The sequence below is a fragment of the Excalfactoria chinensis genome, chromosome 7 (genome assembly GCF_039878825.1).
Source record: "Excalfactoria chinensis isolate bCotChi1 chromosome 7, bCotChi1.hap2, whole genome shotgun sequence".
NCBI classification, from domain to species: Eukaryota; Metazoa; Chordata; class Aves; order Galliformes; family Phasianidae; genus Excalfactoria; species Excalfactoria chinensis.
In genome coordinates, this window is record NC_092831.1 from 29,459,379 (window position 1) to 29,481,470 (window position 22,092).

The 22,092-nt window shown below is 36.0% G+C and overlaps 1 long non-coding RNA gene across 1 annotated transcript in view; it reads right to left on the reverse strand.

Annotated features, from left to right (window-relative positions):
- Positions 1-522: 522 nt before the first annotated feature.
- The window catches only part of LOC140255120 (uncharacterized), a 96,005-nt gene continuing 74,435 nt past the window's right edge, over positions 523-22,092 (reverse strand). Inside the window, exon 4 of the long non-coding RNA XR_011904392.1 lies at positions 523-877. This is a non-coding gene — a long non-coding RNA (uncharacterized lncRNA). The remainder of the gene's footprint in view (positions 878-22,092) is intronic.

A 22,092-nucleotide genomic window follows, 5' to 3' on the forward strand; every position in this document is an offset into this window, starting at 1 on the left:
CACCTCCAGATTGTGACAACTCCCCGCTTCCTGTGGAAAAACTGTCATCCACAGATAAGCCATTTTCAGGGGTCTTCAATGCCAGTTTACTTCTAAGGTGAGGAATCAGATAACAGACGTAGCTTTTTATAAAAGTCTCGATTCTTTGCTGTTTACTGCTCCAGGCTTAGTACTGAAATATTAGTACTATTAACTAGTAACAAAATAGGCAAGGCATGGGTTACTTCACAGTTAGAAAAGTACCTTAACATAATGCTGCTAAAAAATTAATTAGTCTTCTCATTAATTATAAGACACATCCACAGCACGACTCTTCTTTTTAACTACCATGACAATATAATAAGATGCTGTTCAAGACCAATAACAGCCTAAACCTGAATTTTTAATAACCTATTCTGAAAGTACTGCAGCAGGGGACATAAACTGTAATTCACTGGACAGACTTGCCATATGGTAAGCTTTTAGCGCCAGCATTAACTCCCAGAAACCAACATTTCTCTTTTTGAGTCTGAAAAAAAAACAACAAAGCTTGTTTATTTTCAGAGGGGAAAACCAACATTAAGTCATGACAGATCTAATCTCAGCTGAGATTTTCTATATTAATATAAAGTATATTCTGAGGAAACTGTCCTTGCTGATATGTTCATACATGAGTATTGGGTACATAAAGATGCTTTGTAGCAGAACATTTCAATACTACAGGCTCCAATGCTTTTGCCCTGCTTCAGAAGTTACTGATCCATTACTTACTCTTACCTAGCTAATTAAACGGCTTCTCAGTAGTTGCTCTGTAGAGGAGTCCCGGGGCTCTGACTTGCTCACTTTCCACTGCTACGGGTACGTTCTGCAAGGCCATAAGTGAAGACGTATTCAGGCTCTACAAATAACACATCACAAGTATCAAATTACAGAACAGTATCAATTATATTTACACATATTGTGGAAAGCACTAATATCCTGGAATGGATGAAGTGATACTTAACTTGGATCTCTCAGAACAACAGCAAATGCATATTACGTGCCCTCCACCAGTTGTGAAACAAGAGAACCAGTCCTTACACCCGAAGTAGAACCAAGCAGAGCAAGGACCTGCTGAGATGTTTTTTGGGCTATAAATGAAGTTGAAGTGCATCTGTGAAAACTTACCCCTGTCCGCCCAAAGAGTTATGCTGAAAATTACTCTTAACTCCAGTGGAGTTTGGATTGACTCTTGAGAACATCATTGGGTCATTGGTTTCTTTTGTCTGTACATATACTTTATGGAAACTCCATCTGTCCTACATACATACATATGTACAAACATACCTGCCATTGAACATCTGCCCATAAACAAAACTAGAGAAAAATATTGTGAATAAGTAAAAGAAATACATATAAATATGCAAATAAAAATAAATAAATATAGGTCATTCTTTCCTGAATCTTACAGAGACTTACAAGTTTTTCAGTACTTTTTTCCTTAACTGGGATACTTGAATATACTGTTTTATGTTTTAATTCCACTGCAGACTAAAACATACAGATCTTATCTGTTTTCATGAGTCTGCCAGTCTAGAACGATCTGTTTCTCAAGTAAAGTGACTTCAATGACATTTCCATCTTGACCACAGGCCGAGATGGTATGTTAAGAAATTAGTACTAAATTGAATATTTCAGAAATTTAAATGAGTTTCAATTTGGCCAGAGAGGATAAAATTAATATATATAGTCCAGTTACTAGGGGATCTTATATTACAAGAAATGTTTCAGACCTCTTTATTCATTCCAAAATTTCTTCTATATAATACATTTGTCTCATTAATGCAAAGTCAGACCTGGAAATGCCTAGAGATGCTGGAAATAAAATCAATATTCTTTCTATTATTATTACTCAGAGAAAGAAAACAAGCAAAGAAAAAGCTTTAGAAAATCTACTGTCACAGAAATGAGCAAGTAGGAAAACCCTAAGTACTGCCGTATATGTGGAGAAATAACTGCATCCAGAAACTAGTTCAAAGACAGCATTGTTTCCTTAACAGATTTTTCCTTTTCTTTCAGATAACAATGCATAACCACCAGGATAAATTGATTTTTTCCCCATATTTGTTAGCTGCTCTCAATGCGGATGTTTTCCTGCATAGAGCCTGTTCAAGGACATTTCAGTTTCAGGATCTCAGAAGGTCATGACAGACGAATATTGTTAACTCCAGGGCAGACACTCAGGTCCCACAGAGCCAAACATTTGGGGTAAGCAGTATTTTTCTAACTGTTTCACAACCCTTTACAAAGTAGAGAATGATTTGAAGGGCATAGCAAATGATTACAAACAAAACAAAACAGAAAACAAAACAAAAAAAAACCACACACACACAAATAAAGAGAAAAAAATGTAATGGCTTGAACTGGGGCAGAGGGTCAGAAACTTAAGAGCGTTGCTGTTTTTTAGGTTATGGATGACTTCACGCCAGCAATTGCTCACTGCTTTTACTTGCTGGTAATTTTCTAGATTTTTTTCTAGGTCAGAGGATTAAGTGTTCATTATAGTAGCCAGAAATTGCACTTGGTTACGACTCTACTGTTGCAAAACCAGTGAAGATATCTAGACTTTAAACATTACAAGAAAATATGGAAGACAAGATTAGGACTGAAGATTGTGATAAATGTGAGAGAAAGAAAAGAAAAGGTGTGACCAGAAGGGCAGAAGGAAACATAGTAACATGTTTTGTTTTCATGGACCTCAGAGGAACCAGAAGACAAAAGCTGCCATCTCATTCCCCTCAATTTTCAGCCCCCTCTCCTGTCTGTGGCTACACAACTTGTCTGCTCAGATCTGCAGGAACAGTAATGACCTTAGAGGAAACCAGGACCAGCAACTTAGTCTGAACTGTGGAACAGGGCCAAATTGTTTCTGGGTCCACGAACTCAAGGAATAAATCAGTGCAGATAAAAGATCTGGCCTATGAGAGAATTGATCTTGGAGGAATGTGAGGACTAAGGTAGTGATTAAGGACTGGCTAACTTGTGAGAACTTGTCTTTTGAATGATGAGGAAAACATCTGTGTATGGAGCAAGCAATGAATGTATTTTGCTAACTGTGCATTCTGTGCTCTTATTAAGCTTTATAGAAACAATACCTACAAACCTCTACTCTAGTACAATATAAACACAACAGTTTGAGGTAAGGAACACTTGTAAGTGACCTGGTTTTCACTTCTGCCAAATACACGTGAGATTGCAGACACTTAAGCCTCCAATACATATTTCATTATCTTAACGGGGCTCTAATACAGTAATTAATTACGAATGATAAGTAGTTGCCAAATCCCAGTGAATTCATCAGAAATAGAGTTCAAGTGTGAGACTACAAACACTGACCTAGAATTTAATAATATAAATAAGTTGCTACATGGCTTATTTTCACTATTACTATTATCACACAATATAAGACAGTTGTATTTCACACTGACTCTCACAGAAGCATATTTCATTGTTTCAAAGTGGCAATTTTGGGCCTAAAGATGTTTTCAGAGTTGAAATGAATTTTCCTTTGGGGGATGGCTAGCCAATAACCACGCGTCATCTTTTATTATTATTATTTATGGTTCGATTGTTTTTATCTGCCAAAAACCAAGCATTAAGAGGAAAAAAAAGTCAAACTTATGGCTAGTGTCAACAGTAACTACTCAGCTTACTACACAAGGGTAACAGTTGGGGAAAAAGAAAAAAAAACAAACACGAGCAGTTTTTAGTTTGTGACTTACAGCAAAAAAAATCACCATCAAATCTCTGTGTAATACTACTGAAGTCACTGAGTCACTCAAGAAGCAAATGTTACTCCCAGTTTCCTTGAAGCTGCAATCAGTGACTAAACACAAGAAGGCAAGTCTAAAAGCATTTCTAAAAGTTAAATTGTCTTCTAAAATGCAAAGTCCATTTCTTATAATTCAGATGGCTTCAAACAATGCTGATGCCTTGTGCTAACTCTATTAATCATAACTTCTAAAGAAATGAAAAATGAGCACTTGAATATTCTACTCCTCTTCCCTACATTTATTCTTTTGACAATTGTTTCTATTGAGAAAACTGTTTTAATAATTCACAGTTCAATTTAAATGGGTCTATGTCCCCAGAAGGGCTGGTGCTTATAAGATTTTATAATCATACCATTTTGCAAGGCATTGTGCTAACAAAAGTGAAGGAGTCCTGTGCCCACAAAGCCAGAAAGTAAATATTCTTGACTCTGAATCACATACAAAGCAGCCTGAGGACTGATGCAAAACAGTACCAAAATACTCCTTAAAAATCTGTTTCTTTTCTTACTAAAGTAATTTGTCATAAAGAAGTGCTGGGAAGCCTGGGCAGCTTCCCACCTGCAAACAAATCTGTTTCATCACCAAGTCATCAGTGAAAACACACGCAGTAGTCATGTGCACTCAAGAATTCAAGCATCACCACACTGCAACCTGCATACAACTGACTTGAAAAAGCTTTTCTGTATTCAGACTGGGGGCAGGAAAGGAATTCAGCCCAAGAGAGTCACCAGAAAACCTCACTGCAGCACACAGAACCACCAGAAACCCTACACCAACATTTCCAAAGAAGGAAGCTGTTTCCCCACGAGCTTCAAAGCCCCTCAATTACAGTTCTGCCCCTATACCAAAATCATCTGCAGGATCAACTCACTTAGAAATGATTTATGGTGAAGTTATGGCTCTGTTAAATGCCTTCAGGCTACCTTCAGCCAATTCTTTTCTGAATCATATGTATAGTAATTTGAGTGAGAGATGTTTCTAATAGAGGCACAAGCTTTTACATATCTCTGTATCTTTGCTGTCTGTTTAGAGGATTCCAGGAGGCTCATCTGGTCAAGATTAGTAGCTTTGAGGACCCCATGCAAGGAAATGCAGTTATGAATACTACATAAAGTAAGCCTTTTACATCAGTCCCATTTCAGTATGATCCTTTTTTTCTTTTTTCTTTTTTTTTTTTTTTTTTTTAATGGTGAAAAGTATTTGTGATTTAAATATATTATGCACTGGCAATGTCTTGAGTGTCTTCAAAAGGAAACAGTTAAAATGTGAATCTATGAAAGGACTATTAAATCAGACTGAAGATGGAAACAGGCAGGTCCAAAACTTACACAGGATGAATGCTTATTTGAAATTAAATGTGACAGTAAAAACTCCCATCTGTCCAAAGGTGCTTCTGTCAGGTGACATTGCATCAGACAGCATTAAAAATCAATTACTTCCTCACATTATTTTGCCGCACTTGCAGAGTAACAAAAGATCTGAAACAATCCATCATCGCATTAAGGGAAACATACTCAAGATATCTGAGAGCAAGCAGGTGTCCTTCTGTATAAGAAACACTTCCTTTTGTTTCTTTGGACTCATTTGCCATGGATTATTTATTCATAACACCATATAGCTACTCAATAGATGTCCATTCATCTGCCACAGTTTTAAACCCCAAATCATTCTCAGCTTGTCAACAAGCTTAAACTTGTATTCTTTCAAATTTCAAACAAGAAGATTTGTACTTCGGATAGGTACGAACTTTGGTACGTTCCTCCAGCCTGCTACCTGATGTTTAAGGGCAGGATTTTCTCACACATTCTACTTCTCAGCATTTCAGAAATAATTAAGATTATGTTTTACATCTCCTCCTCAAGATCCTTTCTCACCTATTTTTGAAACTGAGTAACAAGAACGTATCGCAGCAAATGGTGGCTGAATCTCCAGCACTTTAAGCAGCACACAAAATAAGACAATCTTAATGCTTGCTCGAAATCTAGCTGTCCATCTATGCTCAATTCTACTCCTATTTCAAGCCCTGAAAAAGGAAATGGCTCAATTTCATACGTTATTTAAAAGTACAAAAAAAAAGCTTCTCAAATTCTTCCTGAGTTCACCCCTGATAAGCACGTTCCACATTGTCAAACTTCACTACAAATATACCTTCAAAAGCCACAGATAACATGCTTACATCATAATCTTTAAGATCCCTTTAAGAGCACGCATCCAGCAAAATATAATTTTTAAGCTTTTAGTTGACTGCTATGCCTTCCCCTCAAAAGAGACAGAAAACAAAGACCAAGGAAGAATTCATTTGTAAACTGGCTTCAGTCAGCCTCAAACTATTTTTATGAGAAAATGAGCATTTACATTCTGCTACAATGGGAGATCTCTCAGGGAAAAGGCAGTTCTGCTCCACTACAGGCTGAGTTAGAGGTGAGGTTAAAATTAAAAATGCAGAGCCATATTTGCCAGTTACAAAAATGAATCATCAACATTAACAAATATGAAAAAAGTATTACCAGAAACACTTGGCAACTGTGTTTCTGTCAGACCTATCTCAATATGGCCTGTGCTGAAATAAAAAATATTTCCTACAACTTTTATTTCAAAATATTTTATTACTAAATTGTCTTCTAATTTAACACACCAGTAAACCAGATACCTAAGAGCTGGCTTTTTCTCTGTGCTGTGACCAATGTTTTGATTAGAGGGAATTTGCTGTGAAGCTATTACAAAATTCAAAGCAATCTCTTCACACTGTGCCAAACTATATCTGCCACACTTGAAAATAGCAAAGCAGATTTCAAGTGCGCTAAATTGCATTGAGAGAATTAGTCTACACAGACTAAACACTTCATCCTGCTTGAAGAACCAGCCTTTTCTGACATTTCACTTCCATGGGAGATGATACCCTATTCATAGCTCTGGTTGTTAAGCTCGGAATTCCACAAAAGAAAATAATTGTAATCCATCCCATAAAGGAGCAGGCAAATAATGTACTACTTTGAAGTAGCTATAAAGCAGCATGCGTTAGCAACTCAGTAAGCCATTAAATAGTCTTGTTCCTGTGCTTTAACTCCCTAGGGCCTCATTTAAAAGAAATTAGAAGCCTTTTATCTGCAGAAAACTCTCAAGTGCAGGCTATACTTATGTGCCAAAGATTATGTAAATTTGAAAGCGTTAGTTTGACTAAGAAAGCTTTGCCAACAATGCATTTGTAAATATACTATTTGTTACTAGAATGGTAGAACTATTACGCAATTATCTGATTATATTAATAAATCACAGAAATTACCAAGTATTTAATATCACTGAAGTGCTCTGCTGAAACATAGTACATAAATGTTTTTCACTATAAAACCTTAATTTTTTGGCTAGATGCTTTTCCTCCTACTGCACGTAGAACACTTCAAAATCAGCTGTTCTTTCAGAATCATCCATACACATTTTACTATCAGTTCCTCCAAATACAGCTACTCCCTCTTTAAACCCTCGATGGCTTCCTTGTCATTGCCACAGTCCACAAACTCACCATACCTGTTGTATCATAATCCTCCACAGAAATATAATTTTCCATGTAGACCTTACAGAGGTCTTGCAGTATCTAAAGGGGGCCTGAAAAAGAAATCTTGAGGGGGTCTTTTTTTACAAGGGCATGTGGAGACAGGACAAAGGGCAGTGCCTTTAAACTGAAAGAGTGGAGATTTTTATTGGATATAGGGAAGATATTCTTCACTCAAAGGGTGGTGAGGCACTGGAACAGGTTACCTAGAAAAGCTGTAATCTCCTGAAGCATTGAGGTTGAACAGGGCTTTGGGCAACCGAGTATAGTGGGAGATACCCCTGTTTAGGACAGGAAGATTAGATCTACATCAACTTCTTTTCCAATCAAAACCATTCTGCAGTGCTATAATTAAGTCCTTGAAGGACAGATTTTAAACCAGTAAAACAATCTACTGAAGTTTGCAATTGACCCTCTAAAGTCAAAAAGAACAACGCACTGAAAGTTTTTCATCTCATTTAACCAGCTTATTTCTCAGCTAACTGCTGGACAATTTCAATTCCCTAGTAAAACAAAGAACTTCTAAAATATCAAAAATGTTCATTAAGAATTTATTTCAAGTCACCAACTCTTTGGCTTTAATCTGTTTGTCTTTAAACTTTCTTTCAGACTGTAATTTTGTGCTGATGGCATGCAAAGAGCATTTTTTATTTTAAGTCTTTATAAGAGTTATTTTAACATGAAATATAGGCAATGATGAGAAGTTATCTGTGGTGGTGCCCTTCCCCTGGTCTCCAATACCCTCTTTTGGCCTGGACTTGCACATAAGACCTTGGAAAAGAAAACAGTGAGCAATAGTACCAATCTATTCCAAACTAGGAGGAAGGGGGTGGCTGAAAGAACTGATAGCAGTCATTCAGTTCTACAACTAAGGACCAGTTGAACATGTATCTACAAACCCAACTATGACTATGCGTCAATCATTTCATCACATAAAAAGCTCAGCAGCCCAACAGAACATTTGAAATCTCCTTCATGGAAGCCAGAAGTATGACAGGATCTCCCCTTGAGTAGAAAGGCCTCTGAAGATTACAACTGCACAGAGATCCTTTTACACCAGGATATCAAGGCACCTTGCCAAAATTAAGAGTTTGCTTCAAAATTTACTAGCTTCACCAAGATAACACCTTAAATTTACTGTAAGCTTTGCTAAGATAGTATTTTAGATTGATATTGCACATATAACCCCTCAGATGTAAACCGTTTACTGAAGCTGTGACTAGAAGTGAATCCAGCACCTAAGCCCCCTGTGTCTGATGTTCAAGGAGTTAAAGAAGCAAGGGCATCCACTCTGAACCTTGTGACTCAGCATAAGGGCCTCTTCAATATTTAGATAACAACTGTTGATCATGTCTGGGACTAGGAGTGAGTCCAGCTGCACCTAAGCTCTTTACCACTGTGGTTCATGGAGTTCAGCAAGAAATGCAGTCTACTCTGAAACTTGTGACTCAACAGGAGGGTCTCCTGAACATCTATGTTTAACCATACCCCCTATACAGTAAATAATCAAGTGTAAACACTCATCTCAAATCTCAAGTCTCTGTTAAATCATTACATTATCTCCTTATTACGTCAATAAGCATATTCCTGCTACTTTTTTAAATTAATAGTAAGATGTTGTTTGTTCCATCTGTGACACTACCTATTTAAAATAATAGAAGTGTTGACTGGTTAGCCTTTATTTGCAACAGATCTTGCCTTGGGGAAATAAATATTACAAGTTAGTATTCACCAAAATAACACTTCTTCCAGTGCAAGGAATTATCCTAAAAATGTCCTAGTAAACATTAAGCTAGTAAACTTTCTGACAGTGTTCCATTTATAAAATGTTTTACCAGAACAGACAGTGAATCATAGCTTCATACAACCTGATATTGGAAAACATAAACTATACTTTGCCCATGGACGTAAACTGTTAAACATAATACTTATTTTGAAACTATCTCATGAGAAAAAAAAAACAAAAAACAAAAAACACTTAAAAATAAAAAATAAATGAAGATCAAAAAACTCCAAAAAAACAAACAAACATCTGAATTAGTTTATATGTGGGACTGCTCTACATTCACAAAGGAAACCCATTATAAACCCATAAGGAAGTTCTCCAAACCAGACATAAAACCGAAAAGATTCAGAGCACACATCTCTGACAGACTTAATTTGGCTAAGTAGGAAACATCTGCGAGAGCAGAATGAATGAACCTAAACATATTCTTTTCAATACCCTTCTATTGTTTTGCAATTCAAATCCCATTCCTTTCAACGGCAGGAGTGCAAATACAATTGTTTATGGGTAACTGTGGCACATCGTTCTTTACTTCTACCTAGGCTCTAAGTTGAAATAAAAATCCTGCTTGACATATAAGATCATCATCATTAGACAGAATGCAGACAACAAAGCTTATCATACTCAAAGGGGAAAAAAAAAAAAAAAAAAGCAGATTTTCTGACTCTAACTGCAATTTAAGTAGTTGCGCTGTTACATTTAAATGTTGCTGTAATTATGAAAGAGGCTTCAGACTTTTCAGTAAGCCAATTTGGTTTCAAAAGATTGAAATAACCCTCTATGGCAGAACTGTTGTTGTGTACAATATGTCATATCCACACTTAACATTTTAAGATGACCCTGCAAATTGAAACATTATGATAACCATTATTAATGTCTCACAAATTTTTTCAAAGCTCTCCCAAAACTTCACAAGAAACAACCCAAATTGGGTCTAAACGTGATTTGACAATAATTACATCACAACTGCAAATTCATTCTATTTTCAACAGAATTATTTTCTGCTAAGTATAATTTGTTTATGTAAAAGAATTTGTAGAATAGGATCTTTGAAAGTTGAGATTGCTCCAACTTATGTTTAAGTAATGTTCTAGCAATGAGTTCCATACAGATCCATCTTTTTCAATTCCATATAAAGTAGACTGCAGGATTCAAGACTTCTTAGCTTTACAGAACTACAAAACACTTCTATGAAATTCCCATGTAACACACTGTAGAAAACTTAAGAGTTATTTTGTGGGTTTTGTTGTTGCTTTTGTTTGTTTGTTTGTTTTTTGTTTTTCCCCACTTTTTGTTACATTCACTTGATCAATTGGTTTGCCTGATGACCCAAATACTACAAAACTTCCTGACATGTGGTGATAACAGCACAAATGGTTTGAAACAAATAAAACTCTTAGCAGAGCTACACGAGCACTGAAGTTATTTTAAATGCTAGTAGACGTTGTTCTCCTTAAACTAACAACATCTTAATGGCCATCCTCCCTGCTTCCTCCATCTCTGACCCAAAAGCAAACATCTGCTTTACTCTACAGATTTGCCAATACGAACAAGAAGAAAAAAGAACTCCTTTCACAGTTAATATAGACTAGTATGACAGTCATCATCCTGAAGAATTATGCAAAAAGGCATCAGAAAACTGGTGTCATTACTATAAACAGCCCAAATCCATATTTGTCAGATAAACACATCACATCCTAATAGCCATGGTTGAAGTTACCATTTACTGCAATTTAACTGAACTTGGTCTGCCTGCCTGCTGCTACATTAGTCCTCCACTGAAATCCTCCTAGTTTGCAAAACACCATTGACTTAAGGTTCTAGCATAAGTAGCATCCGTTAACCCTAGAGTGATCAACACTACTGAAAAATTAATTAAAGAGATGGAAAGAGGGTAAATGCAATGGGGATAGAAACCAAACAAAATGTGGAAAGAAATGATGGAAGAAAAGCAGATAAAGACTACAGGTCTGTGAAAAGAAAGCAACACTCCATACGTGGCCTGTTAACCTGTGAGAAAGCAACTTGGTTCGATAATATACTCTTCACCAAATAAGAAGACCTAGCACTGACACATGCCAATTTCTAATGCAATTTTTTGCATTTAACATCTTCAAACAATTCCAAAGCCTAAAACATAAGATCTTTTGTGTAGACACTTAAAAGTAGTTGCAGCAGAGAGAAGAAACTGCTATCAGATCTTCACAAGCACAGAACTTGCATCTCTAATCTTATAGGACAACATAGCTTCCTTTACTAAATACCACAAAGCACTTCCATTGCTCACAGTAGAAGACAGATACCTTCATCTCATACCAGTTACTAGATGTCACTTTCAGCATACTAAACCATGAATGTAATGATGTTGAAAGGTTGCCTGGGTAGGTAACATTACTGATGAGCTGACTGAAAATCTGGACACAGCAATGACAAATATGATGGAAATACTCAAATCTGAGCTGATATCTTCACAATTGGTATCTTGCATTACATTCTTGATTTTTACAGTAGCCTTCTAATAAACACCTGTGCCTAAGCAATGTACACATTTCATTTGTCAGAAAGCCTGTGCTCAGTGACTGGACTGGTGTTGGTCCTAATCCAGAGCATTTCCTTCATCCTCCTCACACTTGCTGCTTTTATATTTGACTTGTAGAAGGTCTAGTGCTGCACCCCAGCTGCCAGTAGCAACTACATGCCATGAGGCAGAAAAGGGCATGCTCTTTGATGACCTGCACCTATGTATAAATAAATATATATATAAAATTCCAGTTTAAGCAAGTTTGCTTCAAGTGGTAGCCAGCTAAGCAGAGAAATGAAGGAAGAGTTGGTTTGAGACTAACTATTTAACTTCATGAAAAAGTACTGACAGATCACACAAACCTATGAGCGTGCTTAGTGCCTCTCAGTAGAGGCATTAAATGTGGTTGTACTGGTGCTGAGAGCATCCCAACAAGTTCCTAAAGCTACACTGCTTGACTTTGTGCTAAGGAAGGGAGAACAGTAATATTTAATAATGTGTGCATTAGCTTTCCAAACCTAATTACAGTGTTTTCCTTAACTTGCTTTTTTGCTTGCATTCCATACAATTAACAAAGCAAAAAAAGTGAGTGACACAACAGCTATTCTGCTGTGAATTTAATTGACCACTAAAGCACAGCTAGAACCAGCAGCACTGCCGTTAGCATTTCTTTGCTGCAAGGCATGGAAGGCCAAAGGTTTCAGACAAAGGATTTCACCTAAACAAGAGTAACCTAGCAAGTAGTGCTTATACAGACCAAAAATTAAGAAACCCATCAACCAGACACACTTTGTCATCCATTAATACACCAGTAAAACCAGTATGAGAAATTTCTCAAGTCTCAGTCAACTGCTCTGAAATTATGAGCTTGTCTGTGGATCTCGACCAGGTCCTTCACCACAGTATACTTGCATATGAAGATGGCTGTGGTAAAAAGCAGACTATCACCCAATTGCTCTAGGCAATGGACAGAACTGCTGTCTCCAGGGGACAGCAAATGTGTCAAGTGCTTACCAACCAGCACAGATAGGTTACTTATAAGGTGAGCTGAATAACACTGTCAAGAAAATTAGTTGGCAAAACAAATAAGCAACAAGAATAAAAAAAACAAGCAAAAACCAACACTGCTCTTTATAGCATTTGGGAGAAATGTATATTTGTACATTAACTCACAAGAGCTCAACTAGCAGGTGTTATCTAGCTCAACTTGGCAGTTCGGATCTTCTCACTACCTCGTCTGAACTTAAGTGAGGAAAAGTGAAACGGTGGTGATAGCAGAACACTGACACTACTTTGGAGATTTAACTCTACACAGTAGCTAGAAAGCAGAATAGAAAAGAACAACAACCACCATCTTCATCAAAATCCTTTTCAAAGAAATAAATGGAAGGTACTTATTAACATTCAGATCATCTACTGTCAGTGCTGCTCAGTTTCAACCTGGTTTTTTATTACTAAGTGTCACTAAAAAGTGACACAGTAACACTTTACTTTTAATGGGGATACATAGAAATTATTTCACTCAAGCTAATTTTACTGTGCTTCACAGCTTTGTTTCAGAGTTGTCCAGAATAAAGAAATATTTTCAAGCTATTATCTGCAATCTTTCTTTCAATGGCAATAGAAACATCAAGACTGCATACGTGACAGACATATCCAGAAAGAGAGCAAGACAAGAACTAAGTTTCATTATGGAAAGCTAGCTGGATGAACATATACCCACACATCTGGAAAGATTTACAGTGCCAGCAATTATTAGAAATTAAGACAGAATTTTAAATAAAGTTCATCTCTAAATGAAGAAATCACAAATAGAAGAAAATAAATATACTCAATTCAGGCAGAGCTGTCATTATTTTTGAAACCTTACAATATTTTTGCATGCTCCCAAATTTCCTTACACCATCCAGTATCAGCTGCATTGTACTGATTTATTGCGGTCTATTGTCCATTACAAGAAGTGAGAGCCTCCTGAGATTTGTCATAAATTACCACAAAGGGGTTGCTGAGTTCTCATCATTCTTACAGAAGAGGTTTTTATGACAGAAGTGATGCCTAAGACAATGACAAAAATGACACACTACAGTCAGGCAGTAAGCAGCACGGTCACAACTGCTCAAAGGTATTTGGCAGAAGAAATTGCTGCCATTAGACCCAATCCATTGGCTGTTTTGGAGAAATTGGTATTACTTGTTGCCAGCACTCTAACTTTATTCTTTAGACTTGAAATGACCTTCAACTTTACTCTTGATTTTATGTTTCTTTGAAGGCAACTCAGAAGAATGTATTAAGATACTTTTTTTTTTTCCCCTCCATTTAAGAAAGAAGGACATTCAAATTTATTTCTTCAGCCCCATCAGACATTAGTTTCAATCTCAACTAGTGATTGGAGTGTGGATATAGAAGCCTGGATCCAAAGGGGAGAAGCTGAATGGCTGTGAATCATTACATGCAAGATACGAAGAGCTCTGACCAGCTTCTGCTGCTGTACTGACCACAGTTTACCCTCTTCAATACTAAAGCACTAGAAAATTCTGTGGTGTCCCAGATTTCTTTCATGGCACGCACTAAAGGAAACTGGAACAAGCAACTACCTTAATTGTTATACTATAAAATAATGCGTAAAATAGTGATCTAGTACTCCCTCACCCACTTAAGGCTTTGATCTGCTAAGTCTTCAGTTTTTCACTTGTTGATTCTAAGTCTGTACAAGGTACTATATACAATACCTTAAGTGTAAGATACATAGAAACAGACAGAAAGAAGTGAGAATCAAGCAATATTCACTAGACATTTTTAATTTCCTTTAACCTGTGTAATCTGACTGAGTAAAAAGCACCAGTAACATGGTGATCAGTTCCCAAGAAGCAGGCAATACATGGCAATCTCTCTACTATTTATTCTCACTCTTACACCAAGTCTACTGTCAGCATGTGAACCTGCTCACCATGGTTAATGCTTCATTGGGAACAGAAAATTATTATTACAGCCAAATTTGTGCTTGAAAGAGTCTTGTGAAGATTCTGAGCAATTAACACTCTCCATTAGGTCCTGAAAGTCTGATGGACCATAACTGTTGATATTAAGAGGTAATAAAGCTGCCAATGGCCTCTCTCTTCTGATCTGTGAAAACGACATTCATAAGCACTGAGCATCTGTGAGAAAATCTCTTAGGGATTTCCCATTTCTTCACTCCTTTTACCAAATGAAACCCTTAAAAAAAGCTTTTTTTATTTTTTTTTCCTCTGATATCATTATTTTTATTACCCAACTTTCATTTTTGTTCAACTGAAAACATTTAAAAGATATATTTAGCTTTATTTTCATGCACTAATAATTTAAAAGTTACCTTTAAATATCTGCTTATTGAAGATATTTTACCCAATGAATATAATAAGCCTCTTGAGCTGAAACATTAAAAAATTACATACTTTGCTGAAAGTTTGGTGAAATAAAATTCTACAGCATCTGCTTTTTCATCTAAGACTTGAAAAGGCACAGGAATTCAAGAGACAGGATCCTTTCCTGATGTCTGCTCACGTTGCTAATTGAAACAATGAATACAAAGTGCTTTCCTGAAAATCCATTTCTGGAATGTGGTTTCAGTGAATATAGTTAGTGGAATTACTTGAAGCTATTTCAGTGACTGTGACCTCTTTCCTACTTGAGCCTTTAGAAAACAACAGCAATTGCGCAACTACTTCACTACCAGCAGTTACTCCAAAGCTACAGAACTGAAAAGGAAATATGTCCACTGATTTCTTGTGCTTATACATACGCTAATCGCCCATGTGTTTTACCTATGAAAGGAAGCAGCCTTAACAGTTTTTGAGGTGCTTTGATGTGCTGTTCATACAGCTGTTTTCTGAAGTATTTTAAACCATAACAAAAGAGCATCAACAACATAATTAGCACTCAGAAGCTTCCCCCTTGTTGCAGTTCCCAAAAGCTACTGACCCTGCAAGACAACTAAAGTCCAAAGACGGCAAACTCGGGACCGCAGTAATACCTGGTGTCTTTTGCACAGATCACTGAATACCACATCTTCTTATCATGTACTGACACAAGCGAAGAACACACCTAATTACTGTGCTACTAAAACCTTATTAATCAGTTTTATCTTTATTTTAATTCTAGATGGAGACCTTCCCTAGATTGAAAGATTAAGTCCTATGAATTAAAAACTTCATCTTTCTTGAGACCTTTAAAGTAGAGTATACTGTGTAACATACCTACAAGATGAGTTACCCCATATCAATTGATAATTAACATCACCAATGGATCATTCTTAAGGAACTTGTAGTTTATGCTTCCAAGTCTCTTAAGTTAACAGTTGCTACTTAAAATAATTTTAACTAGACAAGTTGTTTGTTAGTTCTGATGGCAATCAAAATCCAAGTTAGCTAATAGAAAGAGAGTTAATTTAATTTTCTCTTCACAGTTCCAGGTCATGGAATTTCATCAACACTTTGTCAGACTGCAGTAGCCTGTAAAGACCGTAACAGAAAGGGCAAAACGAGAGTTAAGAGAAAATTTCCTTTAAAATTAATTGAATCAGTGGTTTCTTATATGAAATCAAGTCACAACACATTCATCTCAGCTGGAAAAAAATAAAAAAATAAAAAAAACCCTCAAAACAGACACAGCCTAGGGATTTCCTTTCTACAGAACAAGAGTTCTTCCCTAAATGACAAAAAGGGAGGTGTTTTTAAAATGAGGCCAAAATTAATTTAATACAGTATTCACATGTTTCAACTACATGGCTGTATAAGAACAGCAGCAGGTTCTCTTACTCCTTCCTTAGTTTCTTCTTTATAGCCTTAAATTTGACCTTCCATTAATCAGAGTAAGCCATACTGATAATCAATTGCATCAGGATGTTACAAGTTCAAGGAAATAATTGAAAATGTTCTTTATCTTTTACATATGATTTCATAGAGTCATATTTCTTCATATTCTAAAGGCAGTAACTTCCTTCATTTATAATACTGTCATACATCATTCACTTTGTTCATTTGCTTAAGAAGGGAAGGGAGCAAAAACATATTGAATGAACAAACAGTGATCAAATGAAATCAGATCATTACAGTTATTAACATTTCAAGGTAATAAAAGGATGACAAGCCGTTTGTTCATCCTGGACAGAAAAGTAATCAGCTTTAAAAGAACAACTAAAAACATACACACTTAAAATAATGCAAGCATTTCTGTGTTTGCAAGCACAGAGGTAATACTACAGAAAAACACAGTGCCAAACTGGAGGCATTGTGCATCTCACAACTCTATACAAAACTCAGCTTTGGTAGCTAAATTATTCCCCAAGTTGCTAAACTATCTTACTCATTTCTTTATTTTTTTCCCTTACAATTAACCCCCTACCTATTTTTTTCTTTGTAAGTAACATGGATTTTATTACCTACTTTCACATTTCTCATGATGTGTATAGCTACTTCAGAAGAAAAAGAAACCCAGCCTGCCTGGTATGGTATGGCCACGAGCATCGTAAGATTAAAAAAGAAAGTACACCTTTAAATAACATTCTCCTATTCCCAAAAGTCCAAGTATTAGGATGGTTGAACTTTAAAAGGACACAGAAGAAATAATCAGGAAATCCACTCTGCTAAGTAACAAGAGATTTTTGGCTGAGTTGTACGTGGTCCTCCAAAAATACAGGCACAAAGCACAGCAGTTATAGACAAAAAGTCACAGAAGTGATAACTTCCCCACTTCACCATGATCCTGCTGAACAGTCACTAACCATTATGAATACATGAAAACACTCAGCAGAAACCTCTGAGTTAACTGGTAAAGAAGGAGCTCTAGCTATCTTAAAAAATCCTGTCACCTAGGGCACAGTTCATTGCTTCTATACATCCAACTCAGTGGGATGCTTTACATAAAGCGGACTGGACTAATTAGTTTAGTTATATCCTAACTCTCCTAAGTCAGAGTTAAAAAATTTTCTTTTACAAGAAAGCTTCAGAAAAAAGCTAAGACTTCTATAAAATGGGAACTTAAGCCACTACTGAGAAAATATTTGCTATCTGAAAAAGAGCACAACATAATGAAATTACTTCAGCCTGTTTGTCACTACCCAATTTTCTCTAACAGCTTATGCCCTTTTTGAAAGGCCACTAGAACTACTCCAATGGAAAAGAAAAAAAAAAAAAAAAGCTGGTCTCAGTTTAAATTAAAATTTGGAATAACAGTACAAATGCAACTGAAAAATGTGAACATGTGCTACTGCCTTCCTTCAGAGAGAGCTTAATTTTACCTCCAAGTAACTGAAGTAAATCAGCATTTTTTACGTGGTACTAGCATCACATTTATGTTAATGTTCTCTCATGGGTTGTTTATTTTTTATTTTCAAGTAAACCTCCCATTTCACACATACATAAAAGATGAATCCACATTCACTACAACCAATAGGAAGTAGACCATTGAAATTCATGTCATATGAAAATGAGGAGATGCTAAGAAATCAACTGAAACTACACGACCAATTCTGAAAGCATTCATTCCTTGTCCTTAACAAAGTTTCCTATCACATTTTCCCCAGAGCAGCAGCTCTTAGAGTTGAGATACTTTATTAGGTGTCTTCAAGCATCAGTAGATACAACTACAGAAATCTGCTAACTTGTCAAATAACTTTTTCTATATTTGAAATAAATCACATGACCTCTGCGCATCCAAAGCATACCAGTTAGACAATTCAGAATAGACCTACAAGAGCTACATTCTAGAAAAACACAAACTTGAGTGGTTTCTAATCACTCTAATCAACAATAGCTTCTATTTTAAGTCACCTGACTAGTTTACTTCTGAAGTACTTCAGGAGTACTCAGAAGTCATTACATTCCAGGAAAAAAAACCTGACATTCAACTCCGCTAACTTCTAGATGTTAGTTACACCCCCACATTATCATTCTTTTGCAGAAAGAGAGACTAACAGCATTCACGTAATACAGTGAGAGCAAAAAAAAATAGTCACAGAGTCAGTATGCACAACAGCTAGAAAGCTAATCAAACGAAACTGAAGAATGCAATCCGTATATTAACATATAATTAAATATTTTCTATATAGAATCATACATCTATAAGCATTAAAAACAACTAATCACACAATTCAGACATCTAACTGTTCTTACCAACTTCAGTACTACTCTAATCAAGGAACCCTAAAATTATTTACACTGTGTTATTGCTTAAACATTTTGTTTTATGGTTAAGACATACCAGCAGAAGAGACAAAAAAACCCAAACAACTGGTACCAGACTCAAATATTTCAAGTCTTAATCATTTAAGGTGTTCAGGACAGCTCAATGGGCACAGCTTTCATTCACAGTTCTCATTCTATAATCATCCTATTGTAGTCTAAATGGCAACAGTTCAATCCTAAAATGCTTTTTTAAGTAGTAATCATTTAAAATGCTTTTCTGACTGAAGAAAGTAGTAGAGATGCCAAGAGTCCATTTAGCTCATATATTGTCAAAAAAAAATTTGTATTGGTTCCATCAGGGCATTTCTTTAAGTGACTTGGTCAATTGAAGGAATTACTTTCTAGAAACTTAACTGAAGAAGATTTATTAAGTTAATAACAAACATTCAAGCATGAAAGTTTATTTATTGTTTTAATGCTTCCCATTTATCAAGGAAAACAGTAAAAAGAGAAGGGATACTTTTATAACTTAATACTGATTTCAGCAGTCTCAATACTGGAGTTATGAAGATACTGCTACATTGATGGGGCCTTGAACATTTGTACTCAGTCTGGAAAGGATTGCCTTAAGCAATCATCTCTTGCCTGATAAATAGCGAGTTCCCAAACCCAAATTTAATTAAGAGCACCAGCTGATAGCCTGACTTTCTATAATGAAGAATACCAACTGAATTCATAGAAACTGAATGCAACTGGAAAGTATTGCTTTGCTAGTAAAATGACTCTACAGTTCACAAGACAAGAATTGATCGTTGTTCATTACTTAGTTGTGTTGAAAAGTAATTGATTTCACACAGTTCCATTTCTAACAATGAAACTATTCAAGGAGCAAGTTAACTTAGAGAAAAAATATAAAGAATTCTCTACACTAATGTACTGAAGAGGTTACAGAGTGAAAAACAATTAGGAAGAACTAGGAGAGCTTGAAAAATATTTCTTTTGTGTGTATAAATCAAACTTCAGTTTTCAAACTCACCAGGAAATGTACCAGTTACTTTTTTCACCCACTAACTGAGAAGTTTTAAAGCAGTTTTTGAGGTGAAGACCTGTACAGAACCTGAGTTTGAGAGAGTCAGAGCTCAAGTAATCCGTTTCACAGTATTGTCCTAAGGAACAGATTACACAACTAAATTTCTGCTCTCCCTTACTTGTCAGTGTTGATGCTTCTCTGTCTTTATTAAATATAAGATATCAAGGAAGAAAAAAAACCTCTCTTCTGTGATTTCCCTACTCTGGTAAAGATGCATTTCCAGTAGCTGAAAAGCCTGAAATAACTTGAATCCCTCAACAAGACAATTCATACAACCAACCAGACAGCTGACACTAGTGAGGACAAACTCTGATTTGATGATGCAATACTCCAGTATTCAGTATTGCATTATGAATTCCTGGAGCCATTTCTGTCTTGTTTCCCTTTTTCTATCCTCCATAATTTCTCCTTCCCCCCACCTACCCTCCAAAACAAAAAACAAAAAAAACAGAAAACAAACATCTACTAAAAACGCTTTCAACAAGGAAGAAATCTTCAAACCAAAGTATTATGCAGTAACCATTCATGATGCATTTCCTTGTAAGACACTTATGTGCTATTCTTAATATACAGACCTAATTGCAAAGAAATATGATAGCTTAGGAATTATGGGTTAATAAGCATGTTTTGCTTCTGACACCTTTATTACAGCCAGATAACTCAATAGCACAGACTAGCAGACGGTTCTCACAGCAGCTCTGAGATGAGGATTCAGCACACTTTTCTCAGTTGCTATACAGGGTAATGGAGAAAAATCTTTAAAAAAATCAGGTGCCACACTGTTGGATGTTTTCCTTAGAAAAAAAAAAATTCCTGACAAATTCTTTCTTACCTTGTCTTTGCTGACAAAGCAAAATTAAAAACACAACTCAGTTTCAAGAGATCAAATATAAAGTTCAAATTGCCAAAGCTGAGGAGCTCATCTTCAAGTTTCCCTTATGGCATTGCAAATAGAGAAGAATGCTTTTATCAGCCAATCTCACTCATGCCTCCTATTTGTCTGCAGTAAAAGCAGAAAAATTCTAAGTGAATGTTTCCATTAGATAAAAAACAACAGATTACACTAACGTTTCCAACTGTATAAGGGTTATTATGCAAATCAGTCTGTATCTAACAATGCTTAACAGCTGCTACATCTGGAAACAGTTTGCAGCAGTTTTAAGTAATAACGGGGGAGTTGAAGGTCAACAGCTAGATCTTCAGTTATGTAATATCTTTTGTCTCATTATTTGTATACTACACATGAAATTACATCAAGAATTTAAAACAGAAGGTACATTGCTTCAGTAACTCAAGAGGAAAAATAGCAAGTGACAAATAAAAGAAAAATAACATTCTATTTTCACAATTAATTGCAGGAAAAGAGAAAAATGAGAGACCTGGCAAAGTCCTACTGTTGTATTTCTGTTAACAGGGATGGTGGTAACAGTTATGTTGCTTTGCATAGTCTGCAAGCCACAGAGAGACATCTACCACAGTAAACACATGCAAAGAGCCATTTTTGTCAGTCACATCAGCCATAGAGTGCCAAATTCTCAATTATTTTAACTATTAACTCAGTAATACACATTGGTAAATTATTTTCTTTCTCATACACAATGATACAAGTACAACTCTACCGGTCTAATAGTTTCATTAAGGTAACGTGTTGGTTCTGCGCATAGCCAAATAGTTTACTGATACAAGTAAAAGAAAAAGATGATTTAACTGGAATTAAACAAGAACGTGCTTAGAGGATACTTGCTATCCCTCTGCTGTTTGTGTCTGGCAGAAATTAACTACAGCAAAAACAAAAACAAACAAACAAAAAGCCAACAAAAAAACCAACAAGCCTTCTGAAGTGTTTTATATCTTAATGAGATACCAAAGCACAATGCAAAGAACAACGAATAGAATTCCCAAACCAAGCGGAGAAACAGATGCAGAGAGTAACATTTCCAGCAGTGAATTCAAACTACAGTATTTTCCACAAGATGTTGTGAAGTCCATTTTGATTCAGAAAGTGAATCGAGAATACTGATTAAACAAATAGCTATCAAGGACTTGAAAAAATGTTTCGAGAGAGTGCTATGATAAATATATTACCTGAGAGACATTCTGAAGGGGTTACATATCTGCACCCCCCCATTCTATGAGCACAACTGTGCACCAGCTACTTGCTGCTGAGACGGCACACAGCTTGTTTAATTGCTAC